General features: G+C 40.5%; 1 long non-coding RNA gene across 1 annotated transcript in view; it reads right to left on the bottom strand.

The window, feature by feature from the left end:
- Positions 1-24,508, bottom strand: part of LOC116662643 — a 40,618-nt gene extending 16,110 nt beyond the window's left edge. The window contains exon 1 of the long non-coding RNA XR_004318622.1: positions 24,432-24,508. This is a non-coding gene — a long non-coding RNA (uncharacterized LOC116662643). The remainder of the gene's footprint in view (positions 1-24,431) is intronic.
- Positions 24,509-25,986: the final 1,478 nt, after the last annotated feature.

Raw genomic sequence — 25,986 nt, 5'->3', positions numbered from 1 at the left:
CAAGTATGTTATTTTTATATATATATATATATATAAATATATATATATAAATATATATATATATATATATATAAATATATAAATGTATGTATGTATATATGTATATGTATCCTATTTTCATGTACCAGTAAGGGTGAAAATTAAATATAAAATTAAAATAAATGAGAGTGATAAGACCCCAAATAGAAACAAGGAAATCTGTTAACGAGTGCCTGGGAAGAGGAGCAATCTACTTGGGGTTGGTTAGGGAAACCAGAGGAGGACACAGTTGAGCTAAAACCCTGATGAAGAGATATAGCAAACAACAGGAAGCCAGGGGGCAGAATGTTCCAGGCAGAGGGAACAGAGCAAGAGTTCTAAGGTGGAAAGGAAACTGGCATATTTGAACAGCAACTACAATAACAACTAAAGCCAAAGAGTCTGGAGCTAGAGAGTGAAAAGTTGATGATATAATATGAGCTCAAGATGATAGGCAGGGCAGAGATGGCAGGGGCTGGGAGGCTACGGTAACGAGTTTTTATTTATGATCAATGGGGAGTATTGGAATAGCCAAACAGAATCATAATGTGCTTTGCTTTGCACTGAAAAAATTTCGTTAGATAGTTATGTGTGTCTTAAGTGGGGCAGGAATGGAGGTAGGAAGATCAGTTTGTGGGTTATTACAGGATAGAAATGATGAAAGCTTGGTAAGGGTGAGAGTGGTGATGACAGGACAGATTTGGGATCTGTTTTGGAGATAGAGTGTCAGAATTTACTGAAGGGATTGTTTTTTGAGTGGGGAAAAGAGGAATCAAACAGAATTTTGACTTGATCAACAAGGTGGCTGGTAATGCCACTTAGAGATGAGGAAAGAATCACTTTTTTGACAGAGGGTTGAGAAGTCAAGACTCCTGTTTTGACCATGATAGTTTTGAGAAATGCCTATAACACATTTAAATAGAGATCCCAGTCTTCATAGAAACAACATAAAACAAACTGATAATACGAAAATTTTGTTTTATGTCATTTTTGAAAACATGAGATATTCAAAGTGAAGAAACTAGAGTCATTGAGCCTAACAATTATTTAGCAAGTTAATTCTAGAAAACCACGATTCTGGTTCCTGAATTCTTATCTTCAATAACAGCTCAAAAAGGAATACTGGTCTGTATTGATGTGGTATTGCATTATAAGATACATTTTAAAGATGTATTTTAAGAAATGTTTATAACATAGTAGTAGGAAATATTATATAAAATCTTATTATTATTATTCCCTCAGCTCTGAGACATCACTGATGATAAGATGTGCCATCACTTTTTATTAGGAGTAAAAGAAACTTTATTGCATTAAATAAACCCATGTAATACAAGATTTATTTCTATAATAATGGCATTTGAGCTACTGCCTGTAGGCCAAAGGGTTTTCCAAGCACTGAATCCAAGATAGATAAAAAATGATGGACAAAAATTTAACAGATTCTATTCTGGCAAATATCTGCAAGAGTACATGATGGACAAGAAGTTTAAAACATATTATGTTGTGATCCAGACAGAATATACCACATTCCTTGGAGTTCTTAGAGGTGTATCATATTTTGTTAATATATAAATAGCCTTAGACTTACTTAGGAATAATGAACCACAAGATTCAGTAACATGGTCTTGTTTATAATACCAAAAATATGAGGTATTCAAACGTGTGCAACTTAGGATACCAGAGGTTTTATTTATATAGTGCTGCAAATGTACAGAAAGCTAATAGATTGAGTGGTGCCAAAAAACGCCCCCCAAAACAAACAAACAAAAAAAAACAAGAGCCAAGTGTTATAATTTGGGTTCAATGGAAAGCCAACTGCAATGGAGGTATGTGTGTAGCTGGTTTACTGGGAGTGGTCTTGGGAAAGGCACTGCTAACGGGAAGAAGGAAGCAGGGTTGTGTAGAGGGAGAAGCTGAACCGCAGTGCAGTTGCAATAGAGCCCTCAGCCAAACTCACACGGAGCTCTCAGCTGGAATGGCTCTTTTGAAGTGTCTTGAGTTAAAGTAAGGGGTCTTGGCTTGTGTAACTGCTCACTGACTACGGATTTAATGTGGGTGCTTAGGTGAAGCAACTTCCTGCAGCTGAGGGCAGTCCCTGAGGAGGGACTCAACACTGGGCTATCAACAGACAATACAACCAGCAGCTGGGAATGAGTGCCTTGGTCCTGAAAGAGGGTGCTAGAGTCCACCATCTGTGCTACTCAGATCCACTTGCCTTGTGTAATAGCTCACCCTACCTGGGAATGACTCCTCTGGGATTCTGAACGATTTCTTTTCCTGGGGACACTTACTACAGTGATGTTTGTAAGATGAACTATATTCCCCTCACCACAGCTGGTGGTCTCAGGGCTGCAACTGAGCATCTTCTTCCTCGACTACCCCTTCTAGATTCCTCTTAGCTTCAGCTCGCACCTCTCTTTGTCTAGGTGGTTTAACTAGACCTTAACTCTGACTCAGATCTTAACTCTGCGAGGTCACTGTGCCCTTCTCAGATCATAGCTGGTGCACTTGTCCATTTATTTTCAACTAAATGACTCCTTGAGGAAAATGTTTCCTTACCTGCTGATCACTTGGCTCAAGGAGCCCAAAGTGACTGGGAAGTAGCTTACAATATGGTGGGAATCTTTCTCTCTCCCCTCATGAAAGCATTCTACTTTCACCAATGCAAGACAAGATGAATCACTGCCAGCAACAGAGACCAAGGCTGAACTCATGATACAGTACCACCTCTAGAGGAGACGAAACATTCTTTGGTGGCAAGTCTATTACACTGAACTTTTCTTCTATCCTGTTATCAACTCTATTATACTACCTGTTTCAGGATGGAAGAGGTCCAATGTAACTGACTGCCACCACAGGATGTTTTAATTCTCCACGGGATAATGCCATAATTGGTGTTTGGTTTTAGTCTTTGTTGTCCATTCAGGAGCAGTGTCACTAAATAAGCCTGAGTGGGAAGTCTGTGCTGTTTGGAACATCATGCCCTCTATCCCTGCCAATGTGGCTGCTCTGTTCATGCAAATACTGTTTCAGCATTGGGGTGGCTGATTATGTAGGCTGTAAAATGTCCCCTGCCCAAAGCATCTTGTCTACTTTGTTGATTGATACCTCTTCTGAGGTGGATGACCTTTGGGAGGCAAAACCACATGACACAAAGATCTTCAGACTTTATGCCCACTCCGCATCCACACACCTCTTTGCCTCACGGTCTCTGACCTTTTAACCTTTCTCCTTTCAGGCTCCTGAGCAACCACTGAAGCCATGTACCACTTCGGGTAATACACCTGGCTCAGGCCACTTCTTTTTCTGCACAAAGTGGATGACTAGTAGCACCACCTGAAGCTCCACTGGGAGGATTTCCTCACTGATGTCTTTCAGGTCCGCCCTGAAGATGCAATGGCAAACCATCTTAGTTTGTACCTGCATGCTAAGCTAAATCATCCATGCTTTCTCCTCCAGCAGCTGGTTATAAAGGGACACCCCATCCTGGGCATAGGTGTGAGATGAGAAGACACTGGTGAAACAGTGGTGGCTGTCCTAAAGAGGTATGGAAGGTAGGGTTGGGCAAAGGGAAAAGTTAAACTGTGGCTCAGCTGCAGGAGAGCCATTAGCAGACCCCACAGGAAACTGGAAAGTTAGTATGGCTCTTTAGATTCATACTGAATTCCAAATTAAAGCCAGAAGCTGGAAGCTGTAGTTCTGCCTGGACCAGTCATTAGATGCGGGCTGCCTCTATGGAGAGAATGTAAGTGAGGCAAGTCCCTTGAGTTTAGGGCAATTCCTGGTGTGGGATTAGCATCACTACAGGTGGTTGGAGGAGTAAGCGCCTAAGTCTTGAAGTAGGGGATCTTGGTGGCACACCAAAGATCCATTACACCAACCCTCAACCATACAAATTTACCCAGGATAATTCATACCATTTGAAGAAATAAGGCAAACAATTACTGGATTGGTTGAAGCCAAAATAATACACAATAACAGCACTTTGAATTGGGGAGACTACTGGCATTCTGATAATCTCAATAACTGGGCATCATACAGGTAAATGTTGAGAGGTGAGAGGCAGGAATAAAGGAGCAGAGTACTGGAATCGAAATGAGATGTATTATCACATCTATGTCCATCTGAAGCCTGGTCTGCCTCCCCTCATGCTTGAGACTGAGTGAAAAACACCAAAAGGCAGCCCCAGTATATTCAGTCATGTGCGACAAAAACCTGGCTATCATCTTTGACTCTTTTCTTGCCTCCACATCAGGTTCAATCCCCGCACTCTGTGGGCAGGCACGCTGTGATTTTTCTTAAACGCACCCACTCCTCTTTATACATACTGCCGTAGTTCGAGCTCTTAGTCACTTTTACCTGGCTCATAGAAATGGTTTGTTTCCCTGCCTTCCACCTCACAGCTTCCTTGGGCTTTTATACACTGCACTAAACTTTAGCTACAATAGTTTTTCTAGAAAGCAGATGTGATAATGTTATGTTTAAAATTCACAAATGGCTACTTATTACTCTCCTTATTAATTCCAGTTCCCTAAATGGAATACAAAGCACTTCCTGACCTAGTCTCTGCCTATCCCCTTGTCCCCTCTCTCACCACTCCTGCCTGGCTTCCTTCTCTGTTAGTCTTATAAGCCTGGGTTTCACTCACACTGTTCCCTCTGTCTTCTGGGCTTTAGCTTCAGTTGCTGCCTTTTCCCAGAAAGCTCCTGTGGAAGGGAGACCAGTGGTTCCCCAAAGACATCCACATTCTAGTCCCCGCAACCTTTGACTATGTTACCTCAAATGGCCAAAGGGCCTTTGGAGGCTTGATTAAGCTAAGGCTCTTGAGACGGGAGATTAGCTGGGATTACCCAGATGGACCCGAAGTAATCACAAAGTTCCTTATAGGAAGGAGGCTGAGAGTCACAGAAGGTAATGTGCTGAAGAAAGCAGAGGTCAGGGTGAGGTCATTGCTAGAAGGGGGCTGTGGACCAAGGAATGCTGCAGCCCCTGGAAGTGAGGGACAGATTTGCTCTTAGAGTCTCCAGAAGGAACACAACTCTGCTGACACCTGGATTTTAGCCTAGTAAGACCCATTTCAGATTTCTGACCTCCAGAATTGTAAAAGAATACATCTTGTGGGTTATTTTAAGCCACTAAATCTGTTGTAGATTTAGTGTAACAGTACACCTCACCTGTGGCCGAAGTCTGTTAACTCAGGCTCAGCTGAAGCAACGATTCTGGTGTCGAGATTCTCCTCTATGTTCCTACAGCTGATGCAATATTCCTTCTACTTTGTACAGTTATCTATTTGCTCTCCGCCCCCACCCCTTCCCCTTCTAAACTTCTTAGACCTGTTTGAGAGCTGTAACTCTGTCTTACCTTCTTTCAGTCCCAGGCAGCAAAATACGTGGTACATAGGTCCAGTGAAGTCATAACACCTCTTTTGCCACTGTCACCCCAAGGTTTCCCTCTACAATTCAAAGCCACCACTGCTGCTCAGATGTAGGGGACATTGTTTTCTGTTTTGAGGGCTTAGGCTTATTTGGGGTTTATGCAAAAAGAGAGTGTAGTAGTTCACACAAGTCAGCTCAGATGAGCTGGCAAAGTCCCAGGCACAGGGAGGGGTCCTTCTGCAGGGCATTCATGGAGCCCGGGCAGACCTTGAACTGAGCTCTCACTTCCCCCCAGTCACAAGGAATACTCCATCGGGCCCTTTGTGCTGTGCTCCTGGAATCTCGAGAGGTGGCCGTCAGCTTTCCCTGGGGCCCCTGGCGCTGGTCAAGCAGCTCCCTGCTGTCCACTGTGACCTCCTCCTTTCTGAAGCCTCTAGGTCTGTCCTGCCTCAGCCTTTTCTTTTACCTGTTCTATTTCTATGGCCTGAACTTCCTTATTTGCTTCCCTCAGGCCCCCTCTTTTGATTCTCTAGAGATTGTTTTAGAAATTAAAAACAAATACCCAAAATTGACTTCTCCTCAAGGCTATGTGCTTGCCTCTAGCTGACTGGGGGGGGGGGGGGGAGTCACAGGAGTTCAGAAGAAAAACACAAATATTCCAAAAAATTATCTTGCTGCTTTCCAGTCTCATTATAAATAAATACTGATGAAATGGATGAGACGTGAGTGAGAGGAAATGGGACAGAATATCAAGGTTTCAGTCAGGGAAGTATTTTTACTTGGTGGTCCTGATACCACTGGTTGACAGTCTCTGTTTTTGACAACCTCTAGGCTGAACACTTTGGCTAGAAACTGAATAACCTGGAAGGTGCTGTCAAAGGCTGCTGTGAAGACAGCTCTATTTGTAAGGAACCAGATGAGAGAAGATACAGTTTAGGTACCCCAAGCATCCACCTCTCCCACACTCCCCTTCCTGAGTCATATTTTTGCATATAATGGGAAAAAGGGTGGTTTTATCTTAGGCCTCTCAGTCCTCCTCGGCACCAAGAGCCCCTCTTGGTCACTCCCTTTTCCTCTGGGCCAACACCCCCTTTGCTGTGATTACCCTCTTGAACTCCTGGAATCAGGCCCCATGACTACTTGATGACACCTCACTCTTTGCCAGGAGAGCCTGGTTGTGGAAGGGCTGCCTGTGCTGCCTCATTCTTTCATTCTGCATACCACTGTCGCACTGGGAGCAGAGCTGACTGATGCTACAGTGGACTGAGTTGACAACACAGCAGGAAACAATTTGAAGTTCCCCAAGCCCCTCAAGGAGATGATCTCTTCTCAAAATTTGTTCTCACTTCTCTTTAGGTCTCTTGGCAAAACTGGGCGCTTTGCATGTCTACCCCGGGTCACACCACCAGCTTTCAGGGAACCCCACCTGGTACTCAGAAGGTTTGGTCTGATCTCAGATTCCATCTTCTTCCCCGTCCTTACCCCTTCCCTTCTGTAACACAAAGACCCATTTCCATGACTTTGAAATGACAGCCTGTCAAGACTTCATTATGTTCTTGATCTGAGGCCCTCAGTGCCCCAGTCTGTCTCTGGGAAAGCAAGGGGGGAAATTCAGTTCTCTAGCTAGATTTATCTCATTTGTAGACAGCAGAAAATCCACGGTCATTGCCAAACCTCTGCTAATGGTTTTTAGTGGGAGATAGCAGAAGTTTTCAAAGGAGTTTTCATCGTTACAGTGGAGGGAAGAGGGTGAACAGGAGAATACAAAGCTATGCTTTACAGTTTGGTGAAGTCTTCATCCTGGGAGGGCCGGTCTTTTCATTCTACTGCTCAGGAAGGGCCCTTTCGTTCTGATGGTTGCCTAGCTTTGTTCCCACGTGAACTTCTTTTATTCTCTTTAAAGATAGCAGGACCAGATGTAGAGTGACCCCCTTAGCGCCTCCCCCTTCCCATCTTGAGCTGCCCAGAAGCCTGATTCTTAAAACAAGCTCAGGTACTTCACCAAGTGATGTGTCCCGAGTGGGGAAAAGTCACAGCTTTATTGATTAAAATCTTGGTATAACATCCATAATTGGACTTTTCCTGTTAACTTGGTGCCAGGTTGCCTCACCACTTTCTCTAGGGACTATACATCAGATGCTATTTTTCATGCTCCTGTTTGCTGATAAGGGCTTGATAAAACCACTAGTTTGACCTGATATTAGATTTCCGGAGATGAAAGCATTGTACAGATTGCCAAATGTCCTCAAATGCACTGACAATCCATACCAGTATTTTAAGAGAAATGTATGACTCGGGGGAAAAAAAAATCTTCAGGTTTGGGAGTGTGTGTGTGTGTGTTTTCATTCTCTACCTTTCAGCATGTATTTTTATCCATTGCAAACAATTTTCAATCAATAATTAAAATTGGTAAACAGATCTACAGGAGAAAAATCCTTCAGCTTGAGTTTAACAGATTGCCTCTCCAAGTCACTCCCTGACACAGCAAGTTACTGAGGGAGTTTGTGCCAGTAAATAGGAAAGAATGCAGTTGATTAAAAAGTAAAACAACACAAAACCTGACATCCTGTTGTGAGTTTAAAAATAAAGCAAAATGACTATTAGCAACCCATGTTGATTTCTGTCAAACTATCTTTTATCTGTGCAGTAAGGACAAAGAAATAACACAGGGCTTCTTGTCAGAGTAACTTTGGGCTTTATGGGAATTCGTGATTTCCCCCCACCCCCAAACTTCTGTCTTTTTTGTTTTCTTAGGATGTTTCTCCTCCTGTGGAGACTCATGAGACACCTATTAGTCAGTCTGGAGCCTACAGGTATCTGAGTTGCAGCAGGAGGAGAAACGAGATGTCTTTCGGCTTTCCTTTCGTGTAGATTTGTTGCATGTTTACCAAGGTGAAAGGATTAGTGCCCTGGAGATCATTTGCTTTCATAAGCTTTAAACTAGAGCAGCAAAAGTTTCATGCCTTGATTCTCTTCCAACAGCTCTTTCTCTCAGCAAGGCATAGAGGAGCAAGCTGAGACTTACAGATTGCCAGCAGACTTTTCCAACAAAATTGCCCTGTCTCAATCAGTTAAACTGGGTGGGAAGGGAGAGCTTCTGCCAGTTTTCTCCCATCTCCTCCACCATGTGGAGAGACACCCGAAGCATTCCACAGGGCTTTATAATCAAGATGAAATACTCCAGATTTCTAAGTCTCAATAATACCCAAGCCCCAGACCATATGTACGGATAATTCACGTAGTTTCTAACCTCTGCATTTTGCATATAACCTCCCTGTCAAACACTGGTTTTCTGGTGCTTCAGAAAGAATAATAGTTAAGAAGAAAACCAAAGCTAAGCACTACTTCCCTTTAATGTGAAAAAAATAGTTGTTGGTATAGAAACTAAAAATTTTGCTCTGCAGCAATTTATAGCAGGTACTTTCCCATCTGACTGACATCTACAAGATAATGATCTAAAATGTTGGTTATGAAATGGAATATAATAGAAGCTAGAATGACAGCTGAAAAACAAACAATGACCCCAAAGCTGGATTGAAGCAAATTCAAAACCAGGTAAATGCAAGCAGCCCCCGTTTCCAAATTACTTTACTTAAGAAATACAAGAAGAAAAGAAAAGCGAAAAGAAAGAAATTAATTTACCCTCTTCATACTGATCCCTCCCAGCCCTCCCCCCTGGAAATTAGGGTGTGGCAGGAATGACTATGCCCTTTAATTACAGTATTTATGTGGGAATGGACAACACACTCTTTTACAAGGCAGTGATCTAATTCCCAAATAAACTGATTAAATGAGGGTTTCCATTTTGAGCACTAGAAACAAGGAAACAGTGGGAAAAACCAAAATAAGTTTCCACTGTGAATTCACAGATTTTTCCCCCTTTATTTTCTTACACAAGCCCCAGCTGATATCTTCAAAATAACCAACGTCAGAAACTCTAAATATTAAACTGAGTTCCCATTAGTCAATTCTGTATTTGGACAATTTAAAATCTGAATTACCTATCATACCACTCATTCGCAAAGAATGACTTGTATTTCACCTCAGGGGGAAATAGGTAAGGTCTTGTTTAAATAGTTAGCATGTTATTTATAAGGCTTGCCTTGCCTTTGCTTAAGTCCAGTCTACCTCTGCTTCTTAGCTGCCATGTACTGTTGTTTCTCTTTTTATTTATCTTAAATCATTCACCTTCTCCAGAATCCTTTCATCAATGTTTAAATATGCTGGTATCTTTTCCATTTAAACACACAACAGGTAAACAAACATAAAAAACCACTTTCTTCACTGTAGCTCACTCTCTCTGCCTCCTTCCTTCCTTTCACAGCTACACTTCTCCAGAAAGTTGTTCTTACCAAGGGACCTCCAGCAAAATTTGCATTTCAACAATGGGCAAGTCATTTAGTAAATATCTGCAGGCTCTGATCCTTAGAGATAGACAGGTGAGCATGGCTCCTCCATATAACCTCACTTTCAGGAGGTGGTATACTGAATGCAAATCTCAGTTTGAAATCTGCTACTTCTGCAAGTATTTATTAGAAAATAGGCACAAAATTCATAGAACCAGTTCCCATAAAATCAACTAAGTCTTTAATCGCTGTCCTTTGGCAAAGCTTTACTCTAAAGCAGACCCTGAGACACTCAGGAGAACTTCCAGTTGGATTAGGCATCAGAGCTCCATGCATAGGGAGGACAAAGGAGCACTGCTGCTGTAGACTCAGGCTCTAGAAAAAGATACGCGGCTAGTAGGTTTGCTAGATTCTTTAATTTCTTTCAAGTGGGGATGGCAAAACCCGTATTTCTTTGGTTCTCCAAACATCATGGACACTGTTCATTGCACAAAAGAAAATTTATTTCTAATATCGATTATGCTAATTAACTACCCAGGGTAGACAGTTAATATTTGAAGTGTTTGCCTTAGTGCCTCTGTAATCTAGATTCCTAGCTAAGTTCCTCTAAGTGCTAACCAACCTCTCACTGGGGTTTGATTACCATTAACTTACATACACATGTAAATCACTCTACTTATCCTGAAGAATTTTAAAGAGTATTAGTATCTAGTTGTCCAATAGGCATCCTTCTCCCTATTTCTGCTTCTACACCACTCACAGCTCGGTCCACTCTCAGCTGGCTTCTCTCCCCGTGTCCAATGAACTGGTTCTCTAGAGCGTCATAAAAAACCTTCGTGTCAAAAAATTCAGTGGATGTATTTTACTCATTTCACTTAACTTCCGGTTACATTTAGCACTGTTGATCACTTCCACTTTCTAAAGGTCACACTCTACCCCATGAAGCCATCTTGGCCTCCTTCTCTGGCCCCCCCATGCAAAGAAGATGGAAAACAAGCAGAATGGTCCACTTCTCTTGGACGACTTCCCTGGCTCACCTCAAATATTATTATCTATTGCTTCCACCAGAAGATGATAAAAGAACACAGGGCCAAGCTCTGGAGTGTTCCAAATACCAAGATCAACCAGATGCCTAGGAACCAAGAAAGGAGTCTGAGAAGGACTGGCCATGGAGGTAGGATGAAAACCACCACAAAGTGGAAAGCAGGGAGCATGTTTAAGGAATAGGAAAGAGACAACAATATGAAATGCTACTGAGAACCTGATTAAGATGAGGACAGTAAGTAAGAATTGACAGTGTGGAGTTTGTTGCAGGTGGTTGTGACAATATTAGTGCAGTGGTGGAGACAGAAACCAAATAGCTGGGGGCAATGAATGGGAGATAAGAATGTGAGAATTTCTTCTTAAAAATATTCCTGTGAATTGGAGCAAAGTGACACTTGGAGGGGGATATGGAATCAAAGAAGTTTTATTTATTTATTTATTTAAACATAGACAAAACTGGGGCATGCTTGTATGCTGATGAGAAAGAGCCAACACAGGGGCAGTAGTAAATCCTAGATAGGATCAAGGAGTTGAATTTTGCAAAGTTAGTAGAAGGATTGGTGCCTGATAGCAACTGGGCAGTCCTTCAAATGTAACAAGCATGGTGAAGAGAGAAAATGGTTAACTTTGTAATTTTAGAGGTGAGATGAATAAGGATCTAGTAATTTTTTAAATGACTGGGGTCTATAAATAGCTAGAAAGATAGAAGAACTTTTGATTTTATCAAAATTGTATATAGGTAAACCCCGTCAGAATGCTGGAGGTGGATGCTACTAGGGAAAGACTTTCCTTATAATATGCAAAAGTATAACAAAGAATATCAGGTGTGTGTATGTACATGTGAATGGTGTGAGATGCTTGTAGATTCTGGACTTTGATGTGACTGAGTTAAGAAGCACAGTGTCGTTATTTTTAAAATTTTGTTGTATGATTTGAAAGGCACCCATTTCAATGGAAGATAGCAGTAACAGAGATGACAGTAATAAGTAACCTGATTCAATAAAGTCACTTCCTTACCTGCTGAACCAAATGATAGACATCATGTTGACCGACCACCTCCTGCTCACATAAGAACCACCCTGGCAATTCAGTGTTGGTTGGTTCTGCAAGAAGCCTGTGCCTTGTTCTGGCTGTAGCAACTTCAACTCAGAAGGATGCAGTACAGTGTTTTGCAAGTTTGTAAACAAAGCAGTTTGGCTACAAAATTCACCCTTGCCATCCCACAGGAGTCTCTTGAAGAAAAGCTTTTGAGGAGAGATTAAAAACAACTGTCATTGGCCACTCCATTTGTTAAAGAGTCTCAGACAGCATCCTGCTCTCAACTTTTGGATCCTTCATTTTCCCCTTAAACATTTGAAACAGTTACCTCTTCCACAAATTTTCCAAAAACAGGACATTTCTCCTACCATTTGGGAGAAATGGAGCCAGTGTTTAGACTGTCATGCATAGACTTCCACTAGCATAGTTTTTTCTAAAAGGTAACTAGATATTCATGTTACTACTACTTTTCCCTGGAAACAGAAGTTTCCTATCATTATTATAGGCTTAGAGCAAAAGAAACAGTAGGGCAGAAACCCAGTTTGTAAACATTACTGAAGAACCATGCCAAATATATGCATCAGGTCAGATGTAGGGAAACTCTGGATTTAGTGTTCTTAAAATGATATTTAAAGAGTGTTTAAAAAATAAGTTTTTATAAGGACTTTTAAAAATTTGTTTTTAAAGGTAGTTTTAGCTTATCTGGTTGTGCAGATAATCTTCCCTCCCTAAATCAGTGCCGCTCTGTTTTGTTAAGTCCATGGCCCAGCGGACTGAAACAAAAGGTGCGAAGTTCCTCTCATCCATCTTAATGGGGTGTTAATGACTGTAGAGGCTGACTGTGACCATTTAAATGTGAGCGCTATTAATCACCTAGAAAAAACACAAAACACCCAGCTTGAACCACCAAAATGTAATTGCAAGGGACAGTTGGGTCCAATTTTGTTTTTGAATGAAGACTTGTATTTTAAAAAATGAGCTGCCCCCATGCCAGCTTGGCAGATTTAGAGCTAAGCCAAATAGGCAATGGCCTTCTAACCTATTGAGACTTAAAGAGCTGGTTTTCCCCATGAACTTGCCATTTAGCTATTCTGTATCCAGTTAGTAACTTTTACCAGTGCTGTAAATTTCTACCAGGCAGTCATTTGGATGTGTGTGTGTGTGTGTTTTAAATGCCTAGAGGATAATTATTAATTAATTAAAATAATTTTCTATTTCTATAACTTTCTTGCTCTGACTCCTCTTGCAATGTACTTGTCATGTCTGGAATTGTTTTTTTTTTTTTTTCCTTTGAAGAGGAGGAAATCATGGCTTTATCATTGGCAAGGTTGACAATATTTGCAGAAGGCTAAATTAAAAATCTGGAGAATGTCTTACTGTTGATGTTTTGCAGCGTGGACTAATGGAAGAAAAGACATATACTGATTTTACTTTATAGAAAATCAGAGGCTCCTCCCTTCTGATGTTAGTATTTCTACTACTGTGTCAAATTAACAGAAGTACTAGTGGTGCAAAGTTTCAACCGAGGAATGTGCAGTTCAGTGTGTATTCTTGGTCACCTCACTGATATCTTACCTGGAGTCAGAGATTAGTCATCAAGGGGTGGTTTATTTATTTTTGTGTTTCTGTAGATAGCACTGAGACTATGCCAAAGTGCGCCATTTGGCTTTGGAGTACGGCGACATGCAGGCAAGGGGCCCTATTGGGTCCAATGTCCTTTGCCGTGACACTATACTTCTCCAGCAATAACTACCATTGGGAAGGATGGCCTGGCCTGCTCTGACCCTGCTTCATGTACAAGATGCAAGTTTGAAGCATATTTATCTCAACTGCTGGACATGCTGATTTTTATTTTGTTTTGTTTTGTTTTCTTCTGACAGGAGCAGCCAAGCCACTTTTGGTTTCACCACTTCTTAAGTTCACCCCTTACTTGTTGCCTGGGGCAGAAGGGTCTTGGAGAGTTCACAAAGAAAACAAAGTACTCCAGTTGCCTCTGAAGTTAAATAAAACACTTGCCTATGGGCTAGATTATTCCCTTCCCCCTCTCTCAATAGAGAGAGGCAGAAAAGCTGTGGATTTTAATAAGGCTAACATTCGAGGTTTGGAAAAGGTCAAATGACCACAACTGCCTGATAAAGTATTTGCTTTTTTTCAGTATAATATTTGAATTTTAAAATATGATATTTAAAGCAATTATTCTTCCGAAGTTCACTAACTTCAAATGAGTAGATTCTAAAGGGCTAAAAATGCTCAGTGCTTCCCAAGAGCTGTCACTGATGCTGTCGTTGAGACTTCAGGGAGGATCTGAAATTTAAGGCATTTAAGATATACCAGCCCCTTCCCCAAACTACTTGTGGGTGGGGAGAGAAGGCAACCTGAGCCCAGACCAAACAATATCAATGTATACAGAGAACACAGGTTACTACTGTTGTTTGTCTTCTTCAGAGTTCTCCATTATGAAAACTCAAGGGTGAATCTTTGGAATAATAATAAATGCTGCCCACATCATCTTTTCTCCCCCTGTCCTGTTGTGGGTTGTTAGTTAGACTTTGTTGAGTCATTCTGAATTGAATTATCCCCTTGGAAGATTGAACATTATTCTACTATTTCTAAGGCTACCTGTGTGTGAAGACAGCTATGTAGGAGGGAGAGTCGGGGAAACTGACGGATTTAGTTTTTCCACCAGAAGCCCTGGATTCAAATATTAGTTGGCCTTGTCCAGCTCTGCAACTGCCTTACTGTGTGGTCTTGGCAAGATGGTATGTTTTGTCTCAGTTTCCCTACCTGTAAAAAAAAATGTGGTGTAATTACACTTGCTTACACAGTAGGCTGTAGTCTTGAACAATAAATGAATGACTGCAAAGGACTGAAACTGACCAGAGAATGTAGAAATTCTAATGTTATAGTCTTATTCTCTTACAGGGGGTGATAAAGTAAAAGTGAGGCTTAATTAGTTAATGTAAGTAAACTGAAATTCCTAGATGAAAGGGGCTGGAGAAATTCAAATTCATTTTATTATTACTAATAAGAGGTGTTACACCTCTCTCTCTCACCTTCCTCATCTAATCAGCATACATTCCTTGGTTTAAAGGGAGTGTTCTCTCTCCATGTAATTTTATCTACAGTGTTGAGACATTGCTTATCATGTTTTATGGATATGGAGTTTTGAATCACTATAAACAACTCCTTTTTCCATAAACTTTTTTTTTTGGAAGGAAGAGGAGGCAAGTTGGCTCTTGGTTCATAAGTATGTGAAAATATTTTTATGAGGTTCCGTTACAGATTCTGTTCCTCTTTGTGACCAAAATCACCTTGCTCACGGGTTCATGTTCACTCCACATTCTTAGGCAAGTCTCCCTCTGTCTACATGGGGAGACTCCACTTTTATTTATATATTATTTTATTTAGATATATAAAATATATATTTATAAATATATATATATATATATTCTCAAATTGTACTTCTAAATTTTAACATAAAACCTCTGTTAAGTCAGAATAGTTCAGTGGAGGGCTTATTTACTTTACTTTAAAATACCTGACTTAAAAAAAAATTTGCAAGAGTGGAGAATGGAAAGTAGAATTCTCAAGTGAAAGAAATTTGGCATTTCTCTGACGAATGTGAGCCTCACCTGGCTGAGTGGATGAGCGGGTACAGAGCCAGCACTGGCTTTAGTCAGAGTGAGAATTGGCAAATACAAACACTTGGCTCCAATCACTCTAGTTCTGGGTCTTTCACCCTGCTTGGTGAAAACCACATTGAATAAGTATGCAAAATTTACTTGTACAAAAGCGTAAACAATGACTTATTAAAGTAGCATCTGGCGGGAAGTTCACTGACTCTTTTATTCAAGACATTAATAAGGATCTTTATCACACTGAAGTATGCTGGGATTATAAGGGATAGATGTTTACTGAAAATCTAACGAATATATAACCATCAGGATGATTAGAGTTAAGTAATGACAGAAAAAATGTTCCAAAGCAGGTGATGATTAAATGTCAAATGAGAGTGGCAGGTGATGAATGCTGTGGGCCTGAACTACTTTTGAATGAGTTCATAGTAAGCAGATCTCACTGAGGGTTAGAATGGCTGCAAAGTCTTGGTGGCAGATGTAATAATTGAGATGACTTCTTGGTTCAGGCATTGGGATTGATGTGGAGAGAGAATTAAAAAAGGCTTTCTAAACTTTCTTTGATAAGATGAATAAATTCTGGAGATCTAGTGGCTACAGTTAACACTGTATTGTACACCTGAAATTTGCTACAAGAGTAGATCTTAAGTGTTCTTACCACCCGTCTCCACGCGCGGTAACTATGTGGGGCGGTGAATATGTTAATTAATTCAATCGTGGTACTCATTCCACAATGCAGACGTATTTTAAATCATCATGTTGTATCCCTTAAATAGTTTTACAATTTTTATTTATCACCTCAGTAAAGCTGGGGGCAAAAAAGGCATTCTAAATTGGAGGACCATGGAGAGAGTTTTGTAAGGAGGGATGATCACCATGTGTTCATGAAAAATGAGTAAATCTGTGACTAGAGCAGAGGACCTGCAATTCTTTAATAAAAACACACTGCAACGTGTAGACTATCCACAGAACTGTACAGTTTCTAAGCACTGTAATCTTCTAGTATTTGCTCAAGGCTGGAAACCTACATAGTGAGCTGGAGCAACATCTTTTGGGAAGCTGAAGCTGTGTTGCCAGCACTTAACAGGGAGATGCAGTTTTGAGACTCTTCTTCAGAGAAGTGACAGCTACTAATATGCAAGCATTGGTACTTAAATAGGCATAAGCTACATACACGCCTCTTCTAAGGTAGATTTTTAAGCAATTGTTAACTGTAAGCAGGTGAGCAAGGAAAAGTCCAGGTGGCTGAGCAAAGAACTTCAAGAAGTCCTTAATTTGCTGTGACTAAAACCACACCATAGACAACCTCCTACATTTTTCAGTATATAGAAACTCTCATCCCTGCCCCGACCTGGATGAAGAGATCTTGGAAATAGTTGGTAATTGGAATCTGGAAGCAGAATGAAGAATGACTTGTCAGTGACTAACTCAGTATACGTGTTCTGAGTTGATTTTTACAAACTCATGTTTTACAATCTCATTAATGGTTGTTAAAAACACCAACAAAGAAAAATAGTGCCGTTTTCCCCCATAGTGCTGTGTAAAGCCAGCTGCCATTTAATGACTGCCTGTTACATTCTCAGGCTCTGAATATTCCCTCTCAAAATATCATCTCCAACCCTTCCCCAAATCTCCAAAGTGGGTGCTGAGATTCTCTTTTTAAGAAAAAGTAGGAAAACTGAGTCTCAGAGAAGTTTAACAGCCAGGATTCAAAAGTAGGTGTAAGTCCAGTCTGTACTCTTTCCACTATGCCATTCTGATTCTTCTCTGTTTAAACATTAATTTAAAAATGAGTCATTATGCTTTCTAGCCTAGTATTACTCTTCTAAAATCTGGAAGTAATATTACCCAGAGTACGCTGAGACCATTTTGTGTTGGCTTTTTTTTTCTTTTTTGATACTTGGTATTTAATTACACTTATGTAAGTCTGGAGAACATTTCACAAGAGAGGCTCAATGCACTTATAGCCTGCACATTGTATCTGTGAAATTTGAAGCTGTTCTAGAGGTGGAGATTTAGAGCCATGCGAAAAGAATTCCCTGCCCCTCTCCTTGCTGACTCCGCTTCCCCGAGGCTGCTGCACTGCACAGGGGCTGCCGGAACCCACGTGTCCGTGCAGATATCAGTCCACAACACAGAAGTTGGCAGCGCCTGAAGACTGGAAATGGCTGCAGATGTTGAGGGATGAGGAGTTCAAAAGCAGCCCTGCTCTGTGGAATTCCACATTTGAGACTCTCTTTCTTTTGGTCAGGAAACTAATAACTCTCCAGTTTTGAGTTAAAACACTGCGCTGCTTTCAACGGAAATATAAAAGCGCACTTGCCTTCTCTGCCTAGGCTGAGGCGGCCCTACCCTTTATGGCTCATCAACCGTGTGCTACAGCCTTGGCCCTGGACTCACACCTCCTCCTTGTGACTGGCACTGTTTGAAAGGAAGGATTATGGCCAAGATGTGATCTGGCTGCACAGAAGGGTGTGGTGCCAGCACGGAGCCCCTCTCTCATCTCCAGCCCCCAGCACTTCGTCAGACATAGCTATTTCTTTGGCTTCCAATTCTTCCATGATTTTTTTTAGACTTGGCATTTTTTAACTCAACAACATTCTCATTATTTATTAAATATAATTCCTCAATTATAAAAACATCAATACATCAATAGATTGCCTGTTTTCCACCTTGTTCCTTTATTCCTTTTCTGCCACTCCCCTGTCCCCGACAAAGAAGTCAGGATTCAAAATCAGTTGAACAAAATTTAATCATGTTGTACTTTCCAGTACACCCACTTGTTCCCCAGAAAATCCTTTCTCTTAATTAGGTCCTGGCCAGGTATGGGTACCGCCTTTGTGGAGCTTCATGGCCCTTGCCTGTACATGTGTGCATCTCAGGCCAGTCAACCAGATCAATCTTTCATCTATGTGTCAATACACTAACCACACCACCCACTCGTCAATTTTTCTTTCAAGTTTCAGTCTTTCTCAATTTCTCACTTATGTTCGGTTTGCTCTTATGACCCAATGAATAATTCCTTTTGTCTCTCTTCTCAATCACCTTTTGTCCTAGTAATAAAATTGGAGGCTGTGACTTGGCCCTTGAACAAGTCACATCACATGGTAGAATCACATGGTAGAATTGGATGAGAGCTATGGATTAAGACTCTGAAGACAAGAGTACTTTTTTTAGTTTAGCAACTTGGGACTTTGAACAAATCTGTTTACCTTTCTGAGCCTCAGTTCTTTCTTCTGAAAAGGGACTGGACGATTGATCTCTAATGTCCATTAATTCATTCAAGAAGTAGCTAATGAGTGCCTGCTCTATGCCTGCCCTGAGCTAGGTGCCATGGATGCAATGGTGAGAACAGAGACACAGTTTCTGCCCTCATGGTGCTTATAGTGTATGGGGGTATCAGCTGTCAATAATTCCACAAATAAATGTGTGTTTATCAGCCATTATAAGTGGAAGGAAAAGTGCCACAGGAACAGCCAACAAGACATACTGTGGCAGTGGGAGCAGGGGAGGGGGATCTGTCAGGAGCGGAATATGGGGAGTCACGAGGGGGATGGTGCAGGAGGTAACTAAGCAAGAAGGAGGAGGGAGATGAACATTCCAGGCGGAGGAAACAGCAAAGGTAAATGCCCTATGGCAGAAGGGAACGAGGTCTATGGGAAGAAATTAATAAAGACCAGCAAGGCTGCGAGAGACCACACTGCAAAAGGCGGCTCAAGGTGAGGCTGCAGAGGTAGAGGTCAGATTGGTGAAGCCTTGTAAACCAAGTCAAGGACTTTGAAATGTATGCTAAGCATGATTAGAGAGTATGAAAACAGTGGAGTGGTTTGAGACTTGATTTTAAAAAGGTCACTAACCCCCTGAGAAGACAACTGATAGGAGGCAGTAAAAACAAAAGTGGGGAGTTTTTAGGACCTTCAGGCAAGAGAAGAGTATGACTTAGAAGAGGGTGGTGGCAGAGAATGGACAGAAACGGACTGTCCTTCCAAGCACATCTCATGTTTTCCCCCATGACTCACACTTTCAGTTACCCCAGAAGTGATCTGACACTTCCTGCACTACATCTTTATTTCAACATCACATATGGCACATCATTTACTTTTATTCTGTTTGGTTATTCATTGTCTCATTTCTCCCACTGCACTGGAAGCCTCTTAGAGAAATGATAACATCTTGCTCATCTTTTTATCCCCTGAAAAACCCAGCCTCATATCTAATGGGTGCCTCGTGGGTGCTCAGGTGGAATTGATGATTTTCTCCATGGGCAACTTTATGAGCTGCTGTGATACCCACCCCAGACACAGTCGAGGAATTCCCTGGCCAGCCTGAGTGGCCTCTGTACGTCAGTTAAATTTTCTCTGCCTTCCTCGAGGAAACAAAGAAAGGGGAAGGGCTGTGGTAGGAGGAGGAAGGAAGAGAATTTTTCCTGTCAAGATCATACTTTGCAGTCACATTCTTCCCGGCCTCCCGTTCTCCTGTAGTCCTCCTGCCCACGGAATTCTCACATGCACACAGTTGTCTGGCTGTTTCAAGTGTTGGACAAGAGTGGGTGAGAATTCTGGATTGTCAGGATCATATAGGCTGAGGCAGATAAAGCCCCCTTGCCTGGTGCTGGGTTAAAGGTTTAGTTCCTTCCATGGGGCCACTGCTTACTCTCTGAGCTTCAAGGTGTGCCCCACATGGTTAGGGGTCCTGTCAACAATCTGTTCACATTGTTTCCAGCCTCTCTTCCAAGGCAGGAACCCTCTTCAGGTCTTTCGTGGCCTGTGAGAGAACAGAGTCCTTTCTTATTTGGGACCCAAATCTGGCTCTTTGGGTTTCTGGCTGAAACCCTTGTGTGACTGCCAGTTTGTTTCTTGAGAAATTAAGAGCCCTATGTTGGGTTCTCTTTCCATGAATTCCATTTTCTCTAAGTGTCTACTCTCTTTTGTACTTCTAGGGGCTTAGATTAGTCATTCTCCAAGTTTTGAGATTTTAGAACAGTTCATCATGGATTTTTCCTTTCCCTCATCTACTTTGACAAAGAAAAAAAAGAAATTTTAGACTTCCTCAGTGTCCTTTCTTGCTCCTCAGAGCCTACTTCAAACTCCCTCCGCCACAAGCCATTTATAGAGTTCTGTAATAGACAATAATGTGCTAAAAGGAATAAGACTCCTTATTGTCTTCACAGTTCTTAATCCCTGCCTCTCCTCCGCCGCCAAGAACATTTAAACTCAGAAAGCTAAAACCTTTCTCTGGGATCACCCTTCATTCCATATTTATTTTCTGGTGAGAGTGATATTTTTCTCTGGCTGATAGTTTTTAATCTAGAATTAGAAAATACTAGCACTAGAAGTAACCTTAGAGACCATCTAAATTTTTATCCATTCTTAGTCTATTGTTGAGAAACCCAAAGGCCTGTTGAGTTAAGCAGTTTGCCCTAAATCATTTCATCATTTAGCAGTAATGACTAGAATCTTTGTCTGCAAAGGCTTAATTCTCTTCTCTGTGCTTTACAATTCTCTCCTTCAGTTCTCTACTGAAAGTCACGCAGCAGAACAAAGACAGCGTGTACCCACAGGGTGTTGCATTATTCACCCATCAATCATTCGCCAAATATTTACTGAACACCTATATAAGCATGGCCATTTGCTCGTGCATAACTAACATGCATAAACAGCCTGCTTTAAATGCAAACCAAATATGACTAATTTCTGTTAACCATCTACAAATTTTAAGTTCTTTTCTAAGAACTGAAGCAATAAAACAAAAACTTTTGAAGTTCTATAATGTACAGAGTGCCATTTTAGGAAGGACAGGGAGAATGCCATCTGTTTATTGTGCTGAGTCTTGGATTTCTTGAATTTTATGTAAATGGTTTGGTACAAAAAGATACAGGTTAACTTTTAGAGTTTGTGAAAAAATGTATTGGGAATTAAGGTCATTCACAGAACAGCTCCATGGCGGACAAGTGTTTGGGAAAATCTAGGTTTAGAAGGAAATTGTTATCATGTTAATTATCCCTGAAAACTGTGATCAGGTTGTTTACGTGTTTTATAGGTAGCTTGGTAGCAGAGCTCAAAAGGAGTGGATTGGATAGCTGAGAGCTGTCTGAAATTGCACTTGACTTCACTGGAGGGAATGTAGAAAGATGGAGGTCGTTTCTCAGCAGTCTCTTTATTAACTGCTCCCCTTCAGATTCAGCTGTTTGAGGTCATTTTAACTAGCAAGCTTCTGAGACAATAACCAGGTTTGACAGTAATTGCAAAGGTGGAAGCGACTGTGCCCAGACCACAGCCCAGGGTCAGAAGGCTCTTCATCCATTTGAAGGTAAGAAACATGATGTGATGTTGAGCGAGCTCTGATCCAAAGTCAGAAAGAAGTCTGGGTGCTCTTCCTCGGTCCAGCTCTGCATCACTGTGTGACCTCGGGCAGGCAGCCCAACCCGATGGACACTCTCCTCACCTCTCAAATACAGATAAAATCTCCTGCCCTTTCATGGCAGTGTCGTTGTGAGGATCAAATGAGATCACTGATACAAAAGTGCTTTCAAAACTCAAAGTCCTTTGGAAATATAAGGCAGTTTTATTCCAAAAACTCCAGAATTTTGACCAGTAACAGAAGTATTTACCTCACAAAAATTAATATATCTTTCTTTTGTGTGTGTTGGGAGTCTGTGTGCATATTTTACTCTGTGAATTTTTGTTACTCTTCTTTTGAAACTGGCATGAGATAGACTCAGTGCTAATAGGAAATAGCAGGTCTCTCTTACTCCTTTGAAGAACAAAGAGCAGGAGGGAATGTTATTACAGAGGCTCAGTCTGATGGACTGATGAGGCAGCAGCCACTGGATGGCCACCAGTCATCTCCCACTCCCATAAAGTCATGGGGGTGCATCACAGAGGACTGATGTAAGGTTCCAAGTGGTGTTTACAGTGTATCTAGGTGGTGACAAAAATTTGTTTTGCCAGTGCTGTGGAGCTTTTTGTGTCATGGGAGAAAGGACTAAAAATCCCTTTGTAATGCTGGATTGCACAGAACATGCTTTCACATCCCACTGGTTCATTTCGTAAGAATAACTGAGTGGGCACTGCCCTGGGCACTAGAGATACAGGCCAGTGTTGTTGGGCAGACAGATGCCATGGAAAAGTTATATCACATGGTGATACAGTTCCAGGCTGAGGTCAGGCTAGAATACTTCCCCCAAGCCTGCGTCCCTTACCCTGGCCACCTCAGAGGGTATGTGTCCCAGAGAGTACAGCTACAAGATGGTGGAGATTCTATTAGCTTAACCTCTGTAGTACACATTTTCACCCCCATTCCACCCTACCTCTGGTCACTGTGAAGATAACAGAAGTGAGAAAGAAATTTGGGTTTACCTAAGATAGTCTCACAGAAAATAAACTTACAGTTACTAAAGGAGAAATGGGGGGGTAGGGACAAATTGGGAGTTTGGGATTAACATATATAAGATAGATAGCCAACAAGGGTCTACTGTATAGCACTGGGAACTGCATCCAATGTCTTGTAATAATCTATAATAAAGAAGAATCTGAAGAATAGTAGATTCATATATATATGTACAGCTAAATGACTTTGTTTTATACCTGAAACATTGTAAATAAAATATATTTCAATCAAAAAAAGAAAAACAAATAAAAAATTTTGAATTTGAGGTGGTAGTAGTAGTAATAAGTTAGTTACCTCAATACATTCATATAGCAAATATTTAATTAATAAACAAGATTTTTGTCCTCAACCACCTTATTCTACCTAGGGACACAATGGTCAGACAACGTAGAAATTCCTAACCTGGGGCAGAAGAAGTTTTACTGTAAAGGGCCGGCCATAATACACCAAACATAGAATGAACAAATGGTATACCTGGACATACATATGCTACTATTTTCTAAGTGCATGTATGAACTGTTTTGACTAATAAGATAGATATCCTCTTACAAGTTACTAAATTCATTGTGTCTCTCTCTACCATTTTGCATTTTACTTTTGCCTGTGTGATTATTTTATTATGTCTCTCCCCAACAGACTGTAGGCTCCATGAATCTGTTTTCACACTCCATTAAGTCCCTGGTTACTCAAAGAACGTTTGTTAAATGTTGATTAAGTGTATTTTCTCAACCAACAGGTTGAGAAATTACAAATATCCTTTGCTGCCCCTTGAAATTTTATAACGTTAAAAAGGTTCCCTCCTTTGGGTTGAGGCTGTGCCTCTGAGTGTGGGTCAATAAATGAAAGATAAATAAGGTACAGAAAAAAAGCCTAGACGAGAAGGGGCAAAGTACAAAGAATTAAAGCGGATGGTTAGGGATGATTAGCTGTGGAACGTCACCTCCGCCTTCAAGTCTCATTGTCTTGTGTTGCTTTATAATCTCTTGATTTCCAAAACTTTCTGACAAATCTTGCCTCATAAGAGCTTTACAATAACATGTGAGTAACCGGGTGAGAAGGGGAATAGAATGGCTGTTGCCTGGTTCTTTTCTCTTAAGACTTTACACAGTTGCTGATGCTCTGAAGGACAGAACTGGAAGGACTGAGGAGATTGTTCTTGTCCTATAAGTGTCATTTTACACTAAGGAAACAGAATTCCCCTAAGGTTTCTATACAAGGTCATACAGCTAGGCAGTGGCAGAAGCAGGACTAGAATCTAGTCGGATTCAGACTCTTTCCAGCCCACTTTGCTGACTCTTTGTTACGGTTGGGTTCACAATCACTCAAATATTTGATTTGGGAGGAGAACGTGGTACAACTTATGAATAAAGTATGGATTCACATTTATGGTTTATGTCATCAACCTTCTGTTTTCATTCAACTTTCAAAACATATGCTCCTCCAAACTATCAACAGCTCAAGAATTAGCCAAAAATATAACTTTGACTGTAAACTTGATGTTAATATTTATCTAATTTTACTAAAAATCATAACCTTTAAGTCAGCATGTATTTATTCTGTTAAGTCTTTACAAATATGCTACTCACCTTAATAAGAGTGAGCAAATATGTTCTTTCTTCATCATTTGGGCATTCTTTCTACACAATACTTCCCTTCTGTAGTCAATATCATTGCTATTTCTGTATTAAGAAAGATAAAGACATAAAACAGTGTTGCAATAAATAGCTGGCAAGCTACAGAGACACTATTTTAAAGGAAAATTGTCTCAAGACACTTTAATGCTTTCTATTGCTATGGTTGCAGAATTACTTGAGGGCGCATTGCTAAAGGGACCTCTAGTACATCTATTAATGAGATTTATAAGAACATTAATAGGTAAATCCAAACCCAACTCCATCAATAGTAATGCAAAGGAATGCAGATCTAACTATTCAACTTGGGGTTATAAATATTCATGCAAAGTATCTATTATAATGAATACAGATTCTGTATGTCCTAAATATGTGTGCAAAAGAACATGACACATATGTTGACATCATGACAAAAAGCAAACTATCATTTACAGTGAATATTCTGATCTCAGTTAAACTAATATAACCACTAGTGACACATCTGCTCTTATCATTAAAGAAGAAATGTGTGCTATCAACTAGAGACTTAAGGATAGAGAGTTAAAATATTTCCCAACAACTTTCAATGCCATTGACACTTAGTCTTTGTCATCAACCTGAATAGTATTTTTAAGACCATCTGCTGGGTTCCAAGAAGTACCATCATTTGGTGAAGAGTGAAGGAGATTAAAAAAATGACATTGGAGAACAGCTCAAGCATGGAGAAACTGGAAAATGCATCATGGCAGCATGATTAACATTAAGTAGCTATCTGAGGAGAGAGAGAGAATTCTAGATAGGTGGAAGTGAGTGAGTCCATCCTATAAAAGTATGTGATCACAGCACTGAATGTCTTAGTGAACTCTGCCACTCAATGATTTAAGAAATCAATGACACTTCAAAATATTACCACTGCCCCCCCGCCCCTTTTTTTTTTTTTTTTACCAATGCCTTGCTTTATAGTTCTCCTTGGAAATACTGCTTGATAAATAAGATTGTCTCATTATTAGGTCTCTGTGTTCCTTAAATATGAGAATTCATTTAGATTAAGATGAACACAAGCCTGATTTTTAATTAATTCCAGTGCCACATTCAGGTACTGAAGTGTTTATTTCATATACTGATACTATTGTACTATGTGGCCTCAAAGAGTTAATATATTTTTTCGAAGTTAGAATATGGAGGATGTACTGTATTTTCCAGGCTTATTAAAAAAGCAAGTTCATTAACTATGTGCTTTTAAGAATAGTTTTTTACATAGATAAAATTATTGGACAGCTTCTTTTTCTTTCTTTATGGACTATTTAAAATATAACTGAAGATCCCTATGTTTATTTATTGTATGTGATTTATGATTTTTTAATTGACATATAGTTGATCTACAACATTGCATTAGTTTCTGGTGTACAACAAAGTGATTCATTTATATATATATAAAGAATATATATGTATTCTTTTCCATGTTTTCCAATATAGTTTATTATAAGATATTGACTACAGTTCCCTGTGCTCTACAGTAGGAACTTGTTGT

Source organism: Camelus ferus, chromosome 3 (assembly GCF_009834535.1).
Source record: "Camelus ferus isolate YT-003-E chromosome 3, BCGSAC_Cfer_1.0, whole genome shotgun sequence".
Lineage (NCBI taxonomy): Eukaryota > Metazoa > Chordata > Mammalia > Artiodactyla > Camelidae > Camelus > Camelus ferus.
Note: the sequence above shows the minus strand (reverse complement) of the source record. Positions and strands in the feature narration are given on the sequence as shown.